At 53.6% G+C, this 10,439-nt stretch overlaps 1 pseudogene; it reads right to left on the reverse strand.

Moving 5' to 3' along the window:
- Positions 1-9,033: 9,033 nt before the first annotated feature.
- Positions 9,034-9,600, reverse strand: LOC119001832 (SUMO-conjugating enzyme UBC9-like; annotated as a pseudogene).
- Positions 9,601-10,439: the final 839 nt, after the last annotated feature.

Raw genomic sequence — 10,439 nt, forward strand, 5'->3', positions numbered from 1 at the left:
TCCTTGTCCGCAGGCTGCTGAGTCGCAGGGACCGTGTCACTCCGCCCCAGCAGAGGGGGCAGCCAGGTCGGGAATAGTTTGTCGGCCAGGACAAATCCCATGTGGCCCCCTCACCACAGCCACCTTCCCCTCTGCCACCTGCCACAGGGGCTGGCACAGCCTCGAGGCCTTGGTGGGTTCCCCTCCATGATCGCTGGAGGACATAGCTCATCTCCTCCTGCCCGACCAAGGGCTGCCGGGGCAGCTCAGAGAGGATCCTCTGGGCCCCTCAGACCCCTTGGCTGGGTGAGGTGACTATGGGATCAGTGTCCTCTGTCACCCGGGAAATCCGCCTACGAAGTATAAGCGCAGGTGCCTGGGCCATAGAGGGACTCAGGGATGTTTGTGAATGAATGAATGAATGAATGAATGAATGAATGAATGAATGAGAGAACAAATGTCTCGTGTCCCCACAGAGCTACAGTGGCCCCAGTTGATGGCAGAAGCCAAGAGCTTCAGGGTCCCAGGGGTGAGGGATTCCATTTAGGGCCTGGACCCAGCTTCTTTGGAGGTTCCTGTCAGTGCCCTCTGGCAGTCAATCCCCTGACACACTCAGTGGGGAGTTGGAGGCTCAGGGAAGAAGTTCCTGTTCTACTCCCCAAGGCCAGTCCTTCTGGCAGCCAGGCAGCCAGTTCTGGCCAATGGGCTGTGGGCCGCAGTAGGGCAGGACAGCCCTGGGCTTGGTGGGAGTCCTGCTTGGTAGGATTCAATGATCCCCTCTCCCTCCATTCTGAATCCAGCGATGCCCAGATGGTGGCTGCCCCTCAGCCTGGGTCATTGAATGACTTAGAATAGGGCCTGCTGCCAACTCAAGGCAATGTTTAGTGTGAGTAGAAAACCCTCTACTGTTGCTTTAACATTGGGGGCTATTTGTTAGAGCAGCATAACCCACCCATCCTAACTGATACAGGAGACAGCCCAGGCTGTCCTCACTGGACACAGAAACTGGGTCAGACACTTTCTCCCTGGGTCTGAACCCTCTATTCACTCTTCCAGGCCAGACTGCTCCCTTTCATCCTCCTCTGGATTCTGAGTCCTAAAGCAGCTGGAGTCTGGTGCACAGGAGAATCAACAGAAAGAGGGGGACAAGCAGGGTCTGAAGCTGCCCAGAGGAGGCATGAGTGGCCCCTCCTGGTCAGATGTCTGAGCTGGCAGGCCAGCCAGTCTCTGAAGACTTGAACTCCATGAAGGAGAGCCCAAAAGAGGGGACCCAATTGGAGCAGGTAAGCAGGACAGGCATATAGACACTGTCCCCTTGGCCTTGAGGGGTGAGTGGCAAGCAGCTTGGCAGGACAGGGAAGCACCAGGAACTTCGGGCCACAGACAATCTGGACCCTCTGTCAGGCGCCTCAACCCGCTGGGGCAGACCCTCCAACACAGCCACCCAGCTGTTCGCTGAACTGAACCTTTCCATCAGGATGAACCTCCCAGCCTTCGTCCTCACTCCCCTCCTCCTGGAGGGGCTCTGCCATCCAGCCAACCCCTTCTCCCTCCTCTGGGTCAGACACCTGCTCGCTGGGCCGGACTGTGACCCCACCATTTTCCCCTCCGGGCCAGGCTCTCTCCTCCATCCTCCTCTGGTCCTGAGGCCTAAAGCAGCCTGTACCTGGCACACAGGAGAGTCAACACAGTGTTTTTCTCTGCTGCCCACACTCTCCTTGGCTTGTAACTTAAATACGTGTTTGACTTAATCTCTAAGAAAACACCAAATAATGGGATGTGAGGATGGACTCACAGAGTTAAGGAATCAACACTCGCTGATCCTCAGCCCGGAACATCACAGAGCTGAGTGGTCCAGGCCCCTCGCTCAGGCCGCAGGCTCGGTGTGCGCAGGAGGGTGGGCCCCGCGGGTGGCGTGAAGTGGGGAATAAGTACTCACTAAACAGCTACGAAGGACGTCCATGGCTGCCCCCACTTTACACAAGGCAACACTGAGGCTCAGAGCCACCTGACCTGGCACCTCAGGGTCTGTCATACCCCAGGGGCCCCGCTGCCGCAGGACCAGACGTACCCAGGAGTCCCTGGGGGGAGGGGAGGCTCTGCAGCCTGGGAAGGCTTGCTTCATTAGCAAGAGATGAATAATTAATGCCACAGCGCCTTAGAAACTGTTTTTGTTTTTTATTTTGAACGTTTTTTCTATGTATAGAAACAGCACTTTTGTTAGGCACCAAATTTATTTTTTAATAAACACAGCAGTTATTTATTCAATCTCTAGTGCCCTCTGGGGTGGGCTGGCACAGGGACGATGAGGACTTGCTCGGGCACCACCACCATCAGCCCCTTGACGTGCCAGCCCAGCCTCCCGAGTGCACAGCAGAGGCACAGGGCAGAGGGAAGGGGGCCATGGTGAGGCCCCGCCAGCAGCTGCAGCTGAAGCCTTGGTGCGGAGTTCCTGAGAGCCAGCCTGGGTCCCTCATCTCCCCCACTGCAGGCATGGGACAGGGCCATGAGTAGGCTGTGCCAGCTCGGAGTTGGGGTGAGGAGGAGCCCAGAGAGAGGTGGGCCCCAGGCAAAGGCTGGGAGTCCCCCTGTCAGTGACAGTGTGTGGTGGGGAGGGCCTGCGAGGTCACTCATCCAGGAAGGTCAGGCCGAGCCAGCTGTGGAGTGTGAGACCAGTGTCCTTGGACAAGCTCCCCACTTCATGCCACCTGCAAGACCCACCCTCCTGCACAGCCCGAGCCTGGGACCTGAGCAAGGGGCCTGGACCACTCAACTCTGTGATGTTCCAGGCTGAAGCTTGGCTGCCTTGATTTCTTGCCTCTGTGAATTCACCCTCAAACCCCATTATTTGGTGCTTTCTCAGAAAATGAGTCAAACATTTCTTTTCAATCACAAGCCAAGGACAGCATAGACAGCAGAAGNCCATGGGTAGGCTGTGCCAGCTCGGAGTTGGGGTGAGGAGGAGCCCAGAGAAAGGTGGGCCCCGGGCAAAGGCTGGGAGTCCCCCTGTCAGTGACAGTGTGTGGTGGGGAGGGCCTTCGAGGTCACTCATCCAGGAAGGTCAGGCCGAGCCAGCTGTGGAGTGTGAGACCAGTGTCCTTGGACAAGCTCCCCACTTCATGCCACCAGCAAGACCCACCCTCCTGCACAGCCCGAGCCTGGGACCTGAGCGAGGGGCCTGGACCACTCAACTCTGTGATGTTCCAGGCTGAAGCTTGGCTGCCTTGATTTCTTGCCTCTGTGAATTCACCCTCAAACCCCATTATTTGGTGCTTTCTCAGAAAATGAGTCAAACATTTCTTTTCAATCACAAGCCAAGGACAGCATAGACAGCAGAAGAAACACAATTTGCTGGCTTTCCAAATGCACCTTCTCAGACTGGGGGAATGGAGCTGGCCGAGTCTCAGGACCCGAGACCCGCGGCCAGTCCGCAGCCAGGGTCCGGGGCGAGGACATCCGGGCCCCACACCGGATTCTGCTTCCCAGCGGTGCCGTCTTGGTGAAGACGTGATGCTGAACAAAAGAATTAGGATGTAGACATTTTCTTCTGGCGGAGTCATCATTAATTTTTAAACTGTACAATATTGTCTTCAACAAAACACATAAAAAATGAGTTGTCTGTTCCTAATAAATATTTTCTAGATTAAGTATTTGTAATGTTATCAATTATTTATCTTTATATAGAGAGAATGCATCATTTGTTATAAAATGTAGAAAGGATTTTAATTTTTCTGCACAATATATGAAATTGATTTTTTGACTAATACATGAATAAATTGACTCTAATCCCTTCCTGTCATAGTGTATAGTATTGTTTTAGGTATAAATCACTTGTTTTATAGATGTTTTCAAAAAATTAATCTTCAATATTTAAGGATCACCATAAATCTCAGGAATGGAGTTTCACTCCGCAAGTTCCCATGCATAAGGCCTGTCGTTTTCACGTGTCCCCCTGGACTCATCACCATATGTGCCAAAATCACACCAGGGCACCATAAACACACATTCATAATTTACAAAATAGATGCTGTGTTTCCTGTAATGAGGTGGCGCTGGCCCACGGCATCAGGAGGCACGGCACCTGGCCCTGTTCTGCTGGACCCTGTGGGCCCCACACAGCGGGTCAGGGCACCTGGCTTGGTCCCTGAAGGGCACTGGTGAGGGAAGGTGCATTCCAGCTGAAGAAGCGTATGTGGGACCCCTTGGTGGCCCAGGATCTAGGGAGAAAGGAAGAGGGGGTCACTGCACCCAGAAATCAGAGTACTGAGAGATGGCAGTGAGGGCCAGTGAGAGGATGACAAATGGGGGAGAGGGAGAAACCAGCACTCAAAACTGGTCACTCCACAAACCTCCTAAGCACAGGGCCGGCAGCTGCCCAGGGAAGTTGACTGAATTCAGTAACTGTGCACCCAGCGCCCATGTTTGTGGATACGGGTGGAACAGGTGGGTACGGGCGAGGACATCCGGGACCCACACCGGATTCTGCTTCCCAGCAGTGCCGTCTTGGTGAAGACGTGATGCGTAAGAGGAACACTGTCTCCCCATCGGAGTGTGGCAGGTGGTGACTACCCCAGGTCTGTCTCAACCAAGCCTGGAAGGCTTCCTGGAGGAGGTGGTACCATGTGGGCAGGCACCCAACTGGTACCCAGTTGTGCAGGGGCAGCCATCTTGCTATGTGACGCCAGCAAGTCTGCTACCACTCTGGAACTTGTTTTTTCCACCTGGAATCACAAAACCTGGGTTTCAGTCCCCCTGATGCCGTGTATAAGCCACAGGGCCAGGCTGGCAACTCATATCACAGAGCTCAGCTCCTCTGAGAAGGCGGGCTGATGGCTCCGCATGGGACGATGCTGTTGGGATGGCTGATGCCCCAGGCTCCGCCAACCACAGTACCTCCTCCTGCTGGCCACACCACCGTGATTGGGTGGAGGGAGAGTCATGTTACCTGGGCTACACCTATAAAGATACTTCTCTGGAATTTTTCAAACTAAGCAGAAGATGGATCTCTTTTCTCCCTAGAAGGAGGTCTGGAGGTACAAGCTTAGCATTTGCTGGGGTCTCAGGTCCAGCTTAGGAACCAGCCAGTTGGGAAGGTTGACCATGGAGGAAAGTGGCAAGAGGCCTGGGAAAGGACCAGTGTCCCAGAAGCCTGGGGTCCCAAGTCCATCCTAGGAGCCCAAGAAGTCCCTGCCTACACTACTCTGAGATACTCCTCTGAGTCCTGGGGTTCACATCAGAACCTGGGTGCTCTCAGGCCCACAACAGTGCACAGTCATGGAGCTGATGCTGATGGTCTAATGACTCAGGGCGTTAGCATAGGTAGTTAGATGTTAATAAAGGAAGGGAGCAAAGGAAATCAGATATTATTAAGTATAATCAACTAGGGAGCCTAAGTCTGCTTAACCAGAAAGTTCCAGCTTCACGCCCTCCCCAGGGAAACAGTGGTCCATCCTTGCAGATTACTTAGGAGAAGGATAGAACAATGAGGCGGGGAGGGGTGAGCACATGTGCGGCAGGGTGATCACAGAGGCCTGCCAGTCTAGCCTGGGGAAAAGCACGGTATTGGATAAGGGGACACAAAACCCTGAAAGATCTAGGAAATGGATTGATGAGTGGGTGGGCCCAGCGCAAGCCCTCAAAAGCTTGGGAAGTTGATTGGCTATTTTGAAAAAGCGCCTGGTCCTTCCCAAGCTCAATATAATAGAACCGCAGCAAGGAAAGAGTTTTCTCTCTCTGTGTCCCCCGAATCCCCTCTCTCCCTCTCCCAGGAACATGCACTCCCCACATTCATTTGCACCTTCTCTCCATGGCAACCCCGTGGCCCACAGCCACGTGGACTTCAAGCAGGTTCCAGGCTGAGCCTGGGTACTGAATACGGCAGCACCAGCCAGCCAGAGCACCGCCGGGAAAGGGACTGAGCTTCACTATGGCACCGAATCTCTGGACACTGGCTCTATTTCTGGGCTTGATGAAGGCAAGGGTGAACTTGCCTTCCACAGTGCAACAGAGAGAGATAAGACGTTGGGACCCCACAGGCACACCTTTGATTTTGCATCTGGCACCACAAATAAATCTTAGCGCACCACAATCTCCCATGTGTGGGTGACCCGGAATACTTTCCTTGTGACACCGCAAGAACCCTGCTTCCATCAGCAACAAGGGGATGGGGTAGAGGGGTACAGAGCCCAGGGTTCCATCTTGATCCTGATGCCGACTGAGTGGTCTCTTCCATGGTTGGCACATTAGGAAGCGGTAAGAACTGGAGCACCAGAGATTCAGGTGTGTCTTTAAAAACTGAGACTTGAACCCTCCGAATTAATAGCAAAACATCCATCCTCCTTACCATCCACGGCTGCAGAACACAAAACACCAAAATGCCAGGCAGCGAAAGCATAAAACAGGCTCATCACAAAAGGGCAGACACTGTGGGATTCTGCTTCTGTGAGGTGCTGGAGGGGTCAGATTCACGGAGACTAAGAGCAGAATGGCGGTTGGCAGGCACGGGGGGAGGGGAGTGGGGAGCTGCTGTTTAGTGGGGACAGAGTTTCAGTTTGGGGAGACGGAGTTCTGGAGGTGGAGGGTGGGGATGGTTGTAAAACAATGTGAATGTACTTAATGCCACTGACCTGCACACTTTAAATGGTTAAAATGGTAAATTTTATGTTACGCGTATTTTATCACAATTAATGAAAAATATTCCCCTCCAAAAAAAAAGAAAACAAACATTATAAGTCAATATACCATTCATATAAATAAATAAATGTAAATAGGTCTCTGTTTCACTCTGGGTTTACTACACAGGATCACTAGCTGAACAAGTGAGCTGAATATACATTCTTTAACTCAATAAAAGGATAGTTTTAGTGGAAAAAATAAGGAGGGGAAGAGGAAGGAAAGAAAAAGAAAGGAAAGGAAAAGAGCATAAAACAGGGTCTATAAAAAAGCTGGATGAGCCCCGGCCAGGTGGCTCAGTTGGTTGGAGCATCATCCCATGCACCAAAAGGTTGCAGGTTCAATCCCTGGCCAGGGCTCATACGTAGGTTGCTGCGGGCTTCATCCCTGGTTGGGAAGCCCACGGGAGGCAGCTGATCAATGTTTCTCTCTCCCATTGATGTTTCTCCCCCCACTGCTCTCTTTCTCTCTCCTCCGACCCTTCCCCTCTCTCTAAAATCAATAAGCATAGGCTCGGGTCAGGATTAAGAGGAATAATAATCGTAAAACTGGACGATAAAAGTGAGACCTAGTACCCGGATGACACCCAGTGTCCAGGTGTCAGATGGCATCTTCTGGGAGGCAGATGCCCTCAGATGGGGCAGAGCAACGCCATGCCATCCGCAAAGCCTCGGACACAGCGGGGAAGGAGCTCCACGCGGTGGTATCAAGGAGGCAAGAAAGACGAGCTCTGGCCTCCGGCCTGGGAAGCCTCCCAGGGCCTCATGGGTGCAGGGCTCTGGGACATGGCAGCCAATGGGACAGATGGGATGTTCTCAGGGGGATGCAGACAGGCAGCAAGAAGCAGAAAATGCAGACAGACAGCAAGAAGCAGTAAAGGGGGTCTCCTACAGAGAAAAGGGTTCCTTCTCATACTTTGGAAATATCCCTCAACAAAAATAGTAATGAAAGGCCATAAGAATGAGAAACCATGTGAAGACTGGCTAGTGGGCAGCCTGGAGGGAGCAGACCTGGTCCTCCTGGGGCTCTTGCCCACCCTTGCTCAGGCAGGCCACTGGGCCTCTCAGGACAGTCTGGATGGTTCAGTGGGACAGACGGTGATGATGGGCACTGGGCTTCCCTGGCAGACTGGGCTGGGCGTGCTCAGCCTTCACACCTGCTAGACTCCCTCACCCCCTTCCCCCTGAGCCTTTGAGGCAGGAGCTGAGTTACCCACACCTTCATTCTCTCTATTCCGCTGCTTTGATGTCTTGAGTCCCTGCTGATCCTGGAGGGACTGCGCCTCACAGGGTTGGCCCATTCCCGAGAGAGAGCAGAACAACGCATCCACCCCGGAGCGCACTTTTCACGTGGGCACCAGCCAATCCTCAGCTGCCCAGCCAGCTCCTGTATGGGGCTCTCACACTCAGAGCCACTGCCCACCTGCCCTAACCCCCCAGAACTGGGTACCAGATGGCCAGGGAAGCCCCTATACCCCAGAGTCCTGAAATTATTCACACTAGCCAATCCTGAACTTATTCCTTTCTGGGCAAATCACCCAAAAGGCTGCAGCACCCACAGTTCCCCTCCCCCACAGCCTCCTGACCCACCCAGGTCCTTCCCCAGGTCCCACTCCTCCACTTCACAGCTGTGAGTGTCCAACAGTTTTATATATATATAAATGTATATATACCGTTTATTTACTCTAAACAGCAACACAGACAGAACACCATATAAACACAGAGAGTGGTACGGAAACACAACCCAGGTTCTGCAGAGAGGAGGCAGAGGCGCAGGTAGGGAACAGGCCGGTTTCTTTTTCTTTTCTTTTTATTAAATTTTATTTATTTATCTTTAGAGGAGAAGGGAAGGAGAGAGGGAGAGAAATATCAATGTATGGTTGCCTCTCGTGCATCCCCTGCTGGGAACCGGCCTGCAACCCAGGCATGTTCCCTGACTGGGAATCGAACCACGATACTCTGGTTTGCAGGCCCGCGCTCTATCCACTGAGCCACACCAGCCAGGGCCTGGTTTCTTTTTCATACAGCCAGCTGGAGGCTACGTGTAGCTCGGACAGTGGGAAGCACGCCTGCACCCACGAGTGAAGGGAACTAGCTCCTCAGGGACTCGTAGAAGCATAAAAGTTTGTAATTTTACAGCAGTTGAAATACTGACGTCAATATTAAAATAAAAGCAAGTTTTACATAACAATCAGTACAAAAGATGGAAGGAAGAGAGCCTCCATGAAAACCTGGGCAACTCAGTGAGTGGAGAACTGCGTACCAGCGGCAGAAATGGAAAATGGCGCCCGCCAGCCTCCCCTAGGTGACTGGTGATTGCACAGAGCAGTGCCAGACCTGCGAAGGTAAACAACTTGTTGCCAAACCAGTCCCTGCCTTCGATGTTGCCGCAGGCCGCTGCTTATGAGGGTGCGAACTTCTTGGCTTGTGCTCGAACCCTTTTCTCATAGTCCACTCTGTTTTGGCAGTAAGTTGTATAGGCCTCTGCTTGAGCTGGATCTGGGATATTTGGTTCATTTAGAAGTTCCCGTATTCCTAACAAGATCTGCTGCATCGTGATGGCTGGCCTCCAGTTCCTGTCCTGCTTGAGGATGGAGGGTCCCACGGTGCCGGAAGGGCACGTGTTTGGGTGAAACAACGGCGTTTCAAATTTGCATGATGGAGGTGAGGATGGATAGCCGTCTTTGAAGAGCATCGGTAGTTTAAACAAGCCTCCTTCCCTAGGGGGCCCTTTCTTTCCTGGAACGGCACTCCCAATGCATGAGGTTCATCGTGCTGTCGGGATTTTTTGTTGGGACAGCCACAAACCCAAATGGGTGGTCTTTTCTCTGAGATTTCCTCTCCTGGGCAAGTCTGCTGAGGGCGATCCCCAACATATTCAGAGTCCTAGGGTGGTCGTGGCCCGGCAAGCCAGGTGGACTAGGTGGCAGTGACGAAAGCGGCGCAGTGCTTCCTTTGTCTCGAGACTTCCCTCCCGAGCCCCCAACTATCTTCTCAATGACAATTGTCTTCTGATCTGTTGGCTTTGCCAGACCTGAATAACAATAAAACTTCCACTTAAAACAGGCAGCCCAGGACAAACATGGCGGGACAGGGTTACAATGAGACTTATCCCTTTGGGTTAGCTCCCCCTTCACCAGTCCCCTTGGGCTGCTGGGGCACCCGAGGGACTAGCAGCCCCCCAGAATGGCACAGATGCCCATGGACATTGGGATGCTGGGAGGGAACCCGAACTGCTGGGTGGGGGGCATGTGTGTCGCGAGGGAGGAGGCCTGGTGAGGAGGCCTGGTGAGGAGCCCTGAGCCCCAGGACACAGGCTGTGGCCTCACCCTGGGCAGGACGGCCAGTCACACTGGGAGCACCCTGCAGCCCCATCAGGTTCGGTGCCCCCACCCTGGGCCCTGGCACACCTGCAGGGCACGGCCCGGCATGCAGGGCATCCTGCAGCCAGGAACGTGGAAGGCTGAGGAGAGTGGTCACTAGCAAAACTGCACAGCCTTGATTTCCCCGGGGCAGCGGTTTCATCCTGGGCCTGACAGGGGCAGAATTTGTCTCAGGGACGGGGACAGGCAGGATGGAGCAGCCACAGTGCTGGGGGCACGTTTCAGCCAGGAAGTCAGTTCATCAAAGAAGTCACAGACCAACGAGAGTCTCAGAGACACATAACCTGGGGTGCTCTGGGGGTCCCACAGCCTAAAGTCCCACCCCCGGGAGGCAGGGTGTGATTCTGGGCTGTGCCTCCACACTGGCTGACCACCAGGGTGCGTCCACCGGCTCCAGACGAGGAGA

This window comes from Sturnira hondurensis, unplaced genomic scaffold (genome assembly GCF_014824575.4).
Source record: "Sturnira hondurensis isolate 20B ecotype Veracruz unplaced genomic scaffold, ASM1482457v3 Scaffold0017254, whole genome shotgun sequence".
In the NCBI taxonomy this organism is placed as follows: Eukaryota; Metazoa; Chordata; class Mammalia; order Chiroptera; family Phyllostomidae; genus Sturnira; species Sturnira hondurensis.